The 12121-nt window shown below is 40.9% G+C and overlaps 1 long non-coding RNA gene across 2 annotated transcripts; it reads left to right on the forward strand.

Annotated features, from left to right (window-relative positions):
* Positions 1 to 282: 282 nt before the first annotated feature.
* LOC309864476 lies at positions 283 to 10460 on the forward strand. Of its 2 annotated transcripts, XR_014311552.1 has the most exons (6): positions 283 to 450; positions 1447 to 1568; positions 2110 to 2187; positions 7604 to 7755; positions 7957 to 8106; positions 10448 to 10460. It is a non-coding gene; the product is annotated as an uncharacterized lncRNA (long non-coding RNA). The 2 variants fall into 2 exon arrangements; XR_014311553.1 differs by lacking the exon at positions 10448 to 10460 and having other exon boundaries at positions 7957 to 8317.
* Positions 10461 to 12121: the final 1661 nt, after the last annotated feature.

The following is a 12121-nucleotide window of genomic DNA, read 5'->3' on the forward strand; positions in this document are numbered from 1 at the left end:
CCTATTGCTATGTGTTTATGTGTTTTCCGTGGTGAGATCTTCCATTTTTACATGAATTCATTGCAACTCTGGCCTGTGAAGTTTTGCTTCTTTCCCCAGAATCAGAGCCCCACATTGTAAGTGGATTTGGACAAGGTTCTGATTCTTCGGCAGACAAAAGAGTCTTTGAGGGAATCTGGCTGGGAGGGAAAGGCACAAATAGGCTCTGCTTCCTGCTCAGTTGGCCTCACAGCCAATGTTCTCACCGTTTTAAATATGAGTCATTAATAGCAACGACCATTGAACTAAGGGCTTTGGTGTGGACATTGTTAGCGTGTTAATTCCATGGGGTTCGACATTTTTTTTTTCCCTAGAGGAGCCTGAATCCCGTCATTGCTACGTCTCTCTTCTTGGGAAGGTTTGCATACGTTGGCGAACTCCATAACCAGCTCTCCCTGTGCTCACTGAGAGGTAGTAATTACGTTTTTGCGGGGTAGCGAGAGATAACCTTCGAGCAGGCAGGTTAATTATGTTTTTTCCCTGCTGCATTCTAGAACAACACCAGTATTTTAATAACTGCAACCTTTCTAGGCGAGAGGTCCTTTGAGACTCAGAATTGGCAATAGTAAAATAACAATAGTATTCTTTTCAACAGTAACAGTGGAGATAATTGGACGGTGAAAAGGTGCCATGAGAAGGTGGCCCAGGCACCACCATGACCTGGCCCACTACTGTAGCATCCTCACACTTTTCATTTTGGCATTAATAACATACCTTCATTATGTTCCTTTTCTTTATGATAATCTGGAAGTCTTGAGTGCCTCAGCCAAGCCTAATGGATTGTCGGGAGGCCACAATAATGACATTTTATTCTATTATTATAATTTGTTTTCAGGAGGCATATTTTTAATTATTTGCATGAATAATGTCATTACGTATTCATGCCGATACAATTCCGATAATTAATTTACATGATGGAAATTTCTTAGTGATTTTGATGTCAGCGTTAATAGCAACATCTGATAGTTGATCTGGGGATGTTGACATAAATTTAACTTTTAATATATTATTGCGAACACAACTGGCAGTATAAAATTACTCTGCAAGAAAAGAAAAAAAAATCCATCAGGGAAGAATTTCAATAAAAAAGAAAGTGAACCTTCCCTAGGGTTTATGGGTCCAGAACAAAATATATGCACTCAGATGTGACAAATGACTTACTTGGACACAGACTGGGGAAAATGAACTTGTCGAAAAGTGTAGCTTCTATAAAAAAAGCTCACTGTGAAAATATTGGAGGAAATGGATCTGTGGTACTTTTTGTGTTGGTTTTCATAATTTTTTTTCTTATAAAATCTTTCAAACTCTTGAAGTCTTTGAGTGCTTCTTTTGTATTTTGCCTTTGTTAATTTGCATTTTACTTGTGTGATTTAACAGGAGAAGTGTTAGGCCACTGTTATTTTACAGAACGAAAAACATGGTGCATATCTAGGAAAAGCTCAGTGTTCATCTGTTTCAGTCGGTTAAGTGACTGAGGTGCTCAATTCATTGCGGAAGCCTGGACCGTGTTAACAAGGTGCTCTCCTCAAGTAAGTGCAGAAAAGACGCTCTTCGGTTTCCACTGTGGGAGGGAACTACAGCCCTCAAGTGTTCACTGTGTTGTTGGGAGTTGTAAACAGCAAATAGAACCCCTCCTACTCAGAGATATATGTGAAATACATAGAAAACATTTACAAAATAAAATACAAATAAAATATATACCCAAAACATATAAAATGCATAGATACACACTTACATATGTGTGCATGTGTGTGCGTATTTCTGGTTTAAAAATATTGTAATTTGGGCATCTGGGTGGCTCAGTCAGTTAAGTATCCAGCTCTTGGTTTTGGCTCAGGTCATGATCTCAGGGTCATGAGACGGAGCCCCATGTCGGGATCCCCACCCCGCATGGCGTCTGCTTCAGCCTTTCTCTCTCCCTCTCCTTTTGCCCCCTCCCCTTCGAATGAATAAATCTATTAGAACTATAAAAATATTGGAATTTTATAGGTCTACTATCTTTTAAGAGGAAAACACCCTAAAATGCTGATGGGCCAGATCTGTTCTTGACTAATGCAGCTGTTTTACCAGGCTCACCCCTCGCCCACAAAGAAAGGCACCCACTTCCCTAATGTGGCACCGCAGGACATGCTTGAGACGAAGGAAGAGGTGATGTCCCTCTCTTCTGTTCGTTTAAATTCCCTCCCATGGTTCTCAGATTCTTTATAGAAATTTGTTTGCAAAAAACTCACACCCTTGAATAAGGTGAGCCTAGGGAAGCAATGAAAAAATTCAAGGCCAGTTATAACTTTGATTTGCTTTTGGCTTTTGAGGTGCCGTATTAAGGTGACTCCAGCAGATGGGAGTCTAGTTAGTTATTTCAGGTTATCATGGTTGAGAAGAACGGGGAAGGGACGGACTCCAGTCACAGTTAAGGAAGGTATTTTTGTCTGTCCAAACCTTTTCCACGCCCTTGCCATCACCAAGTGCAACAGTGTCACTCATTAGCTCTGAGCTGACTGGTCTCAGCTCTGTGTGTGAAAAGAGGTTTTGGAGGGCAGTGATTAGTACGGCGTAGATAGATACGAGTCTCTCACTGGTGGGAACAGTCTCATGGCTTTTCAAGGGCAAAAAGTGTTTGCTCCACCATATCCCTCTTTCTTTTCCATTTCCTCTTCTAGCAAAAAGGAAGGATGGATGCCGAGTTGGAATGCATGGAAGTAAGATGAATGTTTCTGAACAAAAACTACGCACAATGTGACTTGTCATAATTCACAGGAAAGTGTGAAATCACTTCCTATGGGCTTTGTTGTGAGTGATTGATCTGATGATTTAAAATATATTCCTCTGGGTATTGCACATGGCATAATTTAAGGAAAAAATTATAATTGACACTTAATAACTCTTCAATCTTGTCACACTGTATTTCACTCCTTCATTTTATTGGTTTCTAATTGTCTTGAAAATATATTATGCTTATGACTTCATGGCATAAGAACTCAGAAATATGCTTTGACTAAGTTATGAGTCACATATTACAAGTAACGGTGGATATTTTTGTTTTGGATTTTCCCAAATATGCTATTTGCAATTGTTTACATATATTAGAATCCCTTGCATTTAAATAGCTCATTATGTAAATATTTAGGAAATAGGTGGATATTTACTTTCATGGAAACATCCACTCGGTCACCGAAGTAAGAGGATACCTCAACGTGGATGGCTATATGCATGCTCGGTAAAGAATACATAAATATAAAATTGAAATCAAATCACATTTAACTTTTTAAAATTAAAAAAATGTTCATATTTTGAAAATATATAATTAGCAGAACGTACTGGACCAGAAGAATTGCAGTGATGGATTGCTAGGTACCCGGCTTTGGCTTTCCCTCTCTTCTGGCTGGGAGAGCTCTCATTTTCCATCTGGCAGTAGAACTTTGGGCAGCGGAAGAGTTAATTGCTGTGTTTATGGACTATGCAACGTGTTTGTGTCTCAGGGCATTTTAGTGCATTTAGTGCATTTAGGATTGACCTACTTGAGCTCCCAAAGGCCAAAAACAGCCTGGGTGAAGGGAAGCCAATGGCTTGGTTTGCAGATGGCCACTAATGCTACACATCAGCAAGCGAGGTTTATCACACTCACTCTTTGAGAATTACCTGAGTTTGTGTTGGATTTATCTCCATACTCAGGCCAGCTGCAGAATGACATCAGCCTTAGGAGTCCAGCCACCGACCCGGGATCAGATGGGGGCTGGACAAGTGGGCGCATCAGAATTGCTGTGGAGAGATGAAACGGTCATGTGTCGGGTGCTAGACTTTGATCCAGGAAGCTGGAGTTCTCATCCGGTAGTTAGCTCCGTAAGCTCACAATTCAGCCTCTGTGAGCGCCGGTGCTCTAATCAATAGAAAAAGAGGAGTAGAGACCTCCTGAGTTCCTTTGCATTCTAAATTCTCTGGTTTTAAATCTTCTGGATAAATTGAAATTATACAAAAAAAAAAAATAACCACAGGAAGTGGTAGAAATGGAAACACCCACTCTACACCAACACTAGAAAAAATATATTGAAAAGAAAGCCACGGATCAGACAGTGAGAGACAGGATCAGGGTACGGTGTGCAGAGAAGATGGGCATTTTGCTCTGGGAGGTTCAAAAACATTAATAGTTTACCAGAAAGATAAACAACTTGAGTGACATGACTTATGTCAAGTGCCCACATAGCAAATGCTCCAAAACGGTAACTCTGATTATCATTTCTATTATGGAGAAGATGGGGGGCAAGTGTTCTCCTTCTCACACACACACACACACACACACAAACACACACACGCACACACACACACACACAACACACACACACACACACACACAAGCATACACGTACTTTCTCCCAGTCTGGCTTCTCAGGTAGATATTCCTGTTAGTAATTGATATCATCTACAGAAAACTTTCATGTCTTATTAAACAAATATACTTCATATTTATGTTTAATAAAATAAAAAACATTTAGTTTTGTTGGTGAGCATATTCCAGTTTCCCTAAAGCTTAAACACGGTCGAGGGGCCCTTGGGTGATGCAGTCAGGTAAGCATCCGTCTCTCGGTTTCAGCTCGGGTCATGATCTCAGGGCCCTGAGAAGAGCCCTGTGAGCCATGGATCAGGTCCGCTCAGTGTGAAGTCTGATTGGAATTCTCTGTTTTTCCTTCTCCCTCCTCCTTTCCCCTTTTCCTGCTAGTGTCCTCTCTCTTTCTCTCTCTATAATACATAAATAAAATCTTTAAAAATTGCTAAACATAGTGGAGAGCAATCAACTTGAAATACCTTAATAATCTGACACCTTCCTTGTGTACCCAAGTCATGCAACTGCAAAGAGAAAGATGGTTAAGAACTCTAGCTAGGAAGTAGGTGGTGCCTCAGAGGATATGGACAATGTACAACTACTAGCACAGAGTAATCGGGTCAGAAGAATTTTCAGCCCAAGGAGATAGAAACTGAACACTAATTTTTGATTGGGGTTTGGAAGACTTCAGAAAACCAGCCAAATCTTTGACCCTTATTAGTTATCTATAAATTGGTGAGAGGGTGGGATTCAATGTGTGAAAAGTCAGCATGGGAATGAGGCACGAAGAAAGAATTAGAATGCTTCTTTCCAGTCTCCCCTTGTCAACAGCTAACTGAAGTACTACATCTTCTTCAAATGCAAAGATTCCATTTTTTTTTTAAATTGTGCAAAAATTTGAAAATGTCCCTTGGCTATTATGTCCTGCCTTGGTCCTTTCTGGGTTCATCACTGAGTCTTTCTTGCCTCTCTGGATCCATCACTGAATCCTTCTGGGAGTGCGGTCCATATTAACCCTTTGTCTTCTGGCTTTCACATTCATTTTAGTGAAAGTGTCTCTCAAAACCCCTGTGACTTCCACTCTACCCTATCATGTCTCTTCCCCAGACCTCACTTCTTCTACTACTCTATCAATATTCAACACATTGATGGGACCACTTCATTCCTAGATATCTCTTTACCCTTAATGTCTTGACCCCTAGCCCTACTTTCTATCTTCATTGACTAAAATCCACCGTCCTTTACTGGTTTTTCGTCCTCTCCATGCTCCTAAAACATAGGGACCTTCTCCCCTCAGTTTCTTGTCACCTTGTTCCATTATGTACTGATTCCTTTGGTGGTCTCAACTAACTCCTGTTAACTCCAGCTCCCCCAGCTCTATAGGGACAACTCCTGTATCTGCCTCTCTAGCTTTCCTCTTGCTCCTAACTCCAAATCTGTAATTTTGGCTTCCTCCAGGGTTTGAGATTTATTGCTATTTCATATTAAACTCAAAAGTGGTGGTGAAAATGAAATTTGAGGAAAAGTTTAATGTACATCCCAGTAAAAGAATGTTTCGAATTTTGTAAGCAACTGGATGTGGAAGATGGAAAAGAGGAGCGGCCAGAGGTAACCTTCTGTGTGGGGTCTGAGGTCTGGGTGCAATCCTTGGAGACCTTGTCTTTGGGCCTGCCCTCTCTTCTTCTGCGAAGGACGTTTTTCTGGAAGATTCGATTCAACTCTTGAGTCCAGCCTCCATGCAGACGACGAGTGGAGCTCTCTTTCAAGCTGACTTTTGTTTGAGTTCTAGTTCTACAGAAAAAGGCGCCCCTTGGACATCTATGCCCGACCCTCATCGTGCTTTAAATTCAGTAGATGGCGTGCACTGTGCTCCTCTCCAAATTTAATTTCTTCTTAATACTTAAGAATGTGGCTTCAAAATAATAACTTCCCAGGTTTGAAAACTAAAATTTATCTTTTCTTTTTTTTCCCCCACTTTTCCTTTTAATCCTACCCTTTATGTGAACTTTTCAGGGGTTGTCTCTATAAGACTCATCACATCTGTTTCATCTTTCTTATCTCAAGGGTCACCACCTTGACTTGACCCTCTTAGGGTGGGTTGAATTCTTGCTCAGACTGTTCATACTCCATTGCTTATTTCCATGGAAGAGGTGGACATCCCTATTTTATTAATGTTATGATTGACCAAGGAACTTATTTAGCCAATGGGAGGTTAACAGTGTGACTCGACAGAGGCTTGAAATGTGCTTACACACACTGTGCTTGGGCTCTTGTGTGTCTGTCCTCTGGATCTGCCCTTGCTGAGAAGACAGGCATAAGTTAGCTGACTGGCCCTAAGATATAAGCTATCTGGAAGCCCAGATAAGCTGACTCCCAGTCAACCTGCAGATCTGTGACCCAAATAAAAGCTTACTGTTGGATGTTGCTGTTAATTTTGTAGTTGTTTGTTATGCAGCATCACTGTGAACACATTGCCTGGCACACCTGTCTTTCTCTTCTAATAGTCCATGCTTGTAATCTGTCTTCTCTCTGCCTGAAGCCCAACCTCTTCTTCACACTTTGTAGACTACTGTTCTGAAAGCACCTCTGTAGTCCTGGACTTCTCTTGCCCAGCAACTGTCAGAGACTCCCTATGACTCACCATGTGATCCACCTCCACGGCTGGTTGGGGATGGCCCTTCATGATGTGGCTGGTCCCCCCTTTCGGGGCTCAGCTCACTGTCTTTTCTACCTGTGTGCTACAACCCAGTACTGACGGGCTGCACACCCAGACTTCTGCTTCCCTCTGATTTTCCTTACGTGGCTTCCTTGGCTGGGGTTGTCTGCCTACATTGTTTGTCCATTTTGAAACCTTAAATTTCCTTTCTAGGTAAATCACTGATGCCATCTCTTTATAAGTTGTTTGCTATCCTTTCACTGCCAAGTGTGTTGTGATTTTTTTCCTCCTCCCAACACCATTCGATCTTTCTCTTTTATTTACGACCCTCATTTTTTTTTGTATTCTTGTCTATTTCCTGTTTCTCCTCCATCACGCCCACTCATCCTCCCCAAGCATTCTTATAAGCTTGGTTGTAAGCTCTTTATCTTGCTTGTTTTTAGTTTGGAAATCAGTGTATTACAAAGTAGTCTTGATTTTTATTTGAATTGAGTTGGAAAAAATTAATTATATTTTCTTCAATACCTAAAAACATCACCTGTAGTACTAGAATGGAATTTTAATTTAATTTTAATTGTTTTATGTTGTAGGGAAGGTACTAAGCACTGTGAGTACGTGTCTCTGTGTACGGGGTACTTCACTTCAGCAGCAGCTGGACACTTGCCACAAGACCATACAAGGCATCAGGGATCCTCAGAGTTGGACCGAGAGAATGCCAGGATTTGGTTGGTGCCAGAGGCAAGTCTTCGTCCCCTGTGTTGTGTGTTTCTGGGACGTGATCTGCCAAGACTGATGTGGACCAATGCTTAACCCAGGGATGTGGGGACCAGTTTCTATAATTAGAAACTATCTTCTGATCAAATTGGATTCCTTAGAAATCTGCCTCTATTTATTTGATTGTTTTTCATTTATTGCTCTTTTGCCACTTTTGGTCTATAGGTAGAGAAGCACTGTGATTTGAATCCAAATATTCCGAGGTTCCAGAAATCCCACAGCTAAATTCTCAGCTACTCTGAGCTCAGAATGCATTTTAATAAGGGAATATGCCAGACCTTCTGAAGGGGAGAGTTTCATCCAGAACCAGGGGTCTTCGGTACGTAACTAGGGGTACCACCAAAGGTAGTGATTAGAATAGCCACGATTCTAATCCATTCTCTCCATCTTCTCCAAACTGGGAAATAACTCTTGTATAACTTGGTGAAGTCACTCAGGTTGTTAGGATTGTCCAGAACATTGTTTCTGGATTAGTTACGACCGTCGGTCAATGACCTTTCTTTCTTACCAGTGATTAACCAAACATATTATCAGACACATTATTTAGCTACAGGACTTCAAACTTTCACTGTGCCTTAGGACATCAGGTCTCAGAAAATGGGAGCCAATGACTTACTTTCGATGAGAGGAAATTGAGGTCAGTCTGGCATCAGGGTGGTTGACATCCGTGATTCTCAGATATCCACAGACCCCGCCCCTTGCCCTGACTCAGCAGGGCTGATGACGTGTCCTCCCCATCCCGGATCCAAATGGCTTCTTCACGGCAGGTGCATTACATGCGATGCCTGATTCAGACAGATGCATTCTGAGAATCCAGAGAGGGCTAACGAAAACACTGTGGCTTATTCTCACACGCCCCGGAAAAAGACAGGTTTATAAATGAACAGTTTCATAACTGTTCACTGGTTATTCTGCCCACAGTGTCAGTTTTGATTATTGTGTAAAAAATAAAAACGCCTGCTTCCGCTCTATAGACTCATCAGCCACACTCAATAGCAGGAGACTCCAAGTGGCTGCACGCACACATTTCTAGATAGAAATGTTGAGTTTAATAAATTGCATCTTTTTGTAATGTATTGTGACTTTAAGCCACTCTCCTTTAAAATATATATATATATATTTATGCATATACGTAAATATATATCCTTATACACACATGCGCACACATCACACATTTGGGAATGCATAAATACATCACTTTATATTTTTATCACTCTTGTTGGTAAATAGGAAATGAAGTTACAATCCTTGAAATTATAATGGTGAGCACACAAAGACACAGTTGCCGGCACAGAATTCAATTAACAGATAGCAATCACCCCTGGGTGACTGTGTGAGGTAGAAATATACAGGCATGCTAATAAGTAATATCTTAAAGCCACCACGTTTATCAGCCGGCAGCCAGACATGGGCACAAGTGTGGGCAGACAGCGTTGCTCTAGGATAGTTAATACAAACCAGCTCTTTCCGTTTAAGGATTCGTGTTTAATCATTCAGCAACATTTTCAAACATCCCGACTGGCAAGCTTTTCAAATGGAACTGCTTCGGTCAGAAAATGCAAGGAGCTATTTTGCTCCACATGGTTGAGAGGGATAGGAGGGGCGGGGATAAGGAGTTTAGGAATAAACAATCTGCGTCTGTATTTCAAAACGTTTTTCCCTGTCATTTTCTGACCTTTGAGCTGCTTTGGTGTTCATCTGCTGGGTGAATCATAACTTTATCTAAGGAAACATACAGAAGGCATTCATTAGTGCGGAATCGCCAGACGACTCTGTAAAATAGCATTTTCCCCAGCAGCAGCTTAGTATGGCTTCTGGTTACCTTGTTCTTGAGTTCTAGTGAAGGATGAACACGGAGGTGCTCAGAAACTAGAGGCTGTTTTATTTTACTTTTTCATACGTACAGAGATATTTCCAAACTAGGTTAAATAAATTCCCCAAGTGCCTTTCAAAATATTTTACACTGTGTACCAGCAAAGAGGAAAGGAAGGGGATGCTAAGGTGGCATGCTATAGGTTTTCCAAAGGAGAATGTGAATTTATCAGAGGAATGTGACTCCTCATAATTGACAAAAAGAAACATTGTCCTATATGGAAATACAGTGGAAGCCATGTTGACGATTGCCAAGATTAAAATCCTCGTCACACAGAAACGGTTCAAGAAGAGTGGATCTGCTGGCATCTGGGTCATACGATTTGCCTGGAGGTGTTCTGTCGTATGTCTTACAAGCAGATGCCTGGGGGAATCTGTCTGCTTAGCAGATGGCTTTGCTGGGAGAGCATCTTCTACATTTGGTTCTTTGAATCAGTCAGACCTTCTGTAAAGCTCTTTGGTCTTCAAAGCAGAGATGGAAAGGGGAAGACAAAAGATGAGAATAAAGGGATCGCTCCACTGTGGGAACAGCGAAGGAAAAGTGGGAGTGGATTCCAATTTAACTGTTCGGGGAGTACGTGGGTTGGGACTTAATATTTCTCCTCTAAGGTTCAAGTTTTTATTTATTTATTTATTTGTTTATTTATTTGAAAAGAAAAAATAAGCAGAGGTTGTTGTAGAGTTCAGGTATTGCTTACTTTTTAAGCTGTTGGGATTTTAAGCATGTGGGTTTTGAAGAGCAATGATGACAGCAATATTAATTCTAAGACCTAACAATTGTTTGCAAGTTTTGCCCTTTGCTGACCAAGAACCGCATTCTGAGAGTCAGGGCTGTCTGTCCAGTGGCTCCTTCCTCACTGCGAGACCCACGTTGTTGTCCTGAGATGTTCTCCTGTCTCCAAAGTAACCTCAAAATGATGCCTGAGAAAGAATCTTCTCTGAAGGAAATGGGTGGTCTCCACAGGGAGACCATTGATTCAGTGCCAACATCTTATCCCGATTTCTGTGGTTTTCTCTTCTGTCAAGTAAATGTGGTTTCAAAACCTAGAATCCACTTCCCTGATGTCTGGAAGGGCCCGCTGTAGCCAAACTGGGAGACAGTGGACTGTGTTTAATCCAACATGATAACAGGTCTCTTAAACTTGCCTTTTATAATTTAACACAAGGTAGTGATGTCAGTAGAGTGAAAAATTCAAGTGGTGAACTTGGCTGTTTGTGTATGAGATGAGTATTTAGAAACTTTATGGACAACGGACAAGAGTCCCTACAGATTCTTTTCCATTTCCTTAGGGCTCAGGAGTTGTGGTTATATCAAGAAGTGCTTTCCCACAAGTCTTGCTTGCAATGGAGAATTTACAAACTCCTCTGATCCTTAAAAGACACAACTGAAGTGGCCTCTACTTACAAATGATGGGTTAGATTAGAGAAAATGCATAATATAAAAAAAGTGACTATTTTTCTTATCAAAAACTTGGTGTCTATTTTAAGGGAAATAATATATTCAGATTTAATATTGCACATAGTTGTATAGCCATTTTTAAAAAGTTTTATTTGTTTATTTTTTAGTAATCTGTACATGCAATGCAGGGCTCGAACCCATGATGCCAAGATCAAGACTCACATGCTCTTCTAACTGAGCCAGACAGGTGTACCTGGGTGTATAGTTTTAATATTAAAAATTGTCATCAAAGGTTTTTTCCGGGTAGTGTTAGGCAATTTTAAGCATGATCATGTCTGTCTTTATTTGTGCTTGGCTTGAACTGTTAGCATACATCTGTAATTGGATCAGTTGTAGGAGAAGAAATTATAGTTAACCACACACACACACCCCTATACACACACAAAATACTGCAGTTGGTCAGATCAACAACCTATGCAGCCCTTTATTAACCCAGAGGGAGATACCAACATGCTTTCAAATGTAAAACAATGCAGTTGAGGAAGACATAATCTCACATTTTTCAAGATTATCTACAACTGTTTATTCCAAAATACCTCAATGGTTACAATAATAGGATTTGTGGAGGATGTAGAAAAAAAGCAGACGTGGCCTTGAAATCAGGGAGCTTATAATCTAGCTGAAGTCTTGGAATGGACATCCATGGGGTAATGTCAAACATTTTGAGATAATGTGTAGTTGAGGAGTAACCTCTATGCATAGATCTCTCAGTCCTGTGGGAACTCAGAACCAGGAGCTCGAAGAGCAGTGGGCGTGGCCAAACCAAGGGGGCCGCATAGACTAGGTGTTCATTGCACCCACTCCTCCACGAGAAATTTATGTTATACATTTATGCAAGTTTTTCCTGACCTTTTGTTATTTATTCTATTTTATTTTTTTTTTAAGGATTTTATTTATTTATTTGACAGACAGAGATCACAAGTAGGCAGAGAGGCAGGCAGAGAGATAGAGGGGGAAACAGGCTTTCTGCTGAGCAGAGAGCCCAATGTGGGGCTCAATCCCA

Source organism: Mustela nivalis, assembly GCF_964662115.1.
Source record: "Mustela nivalis genome assembly, chromosome: 5".
Lineage (NCBI taxonomy): Eukaryota > Metazoa > Chordata > Mammalia > Carnivora > Mustelidae > Mustela > Mustela nivalis.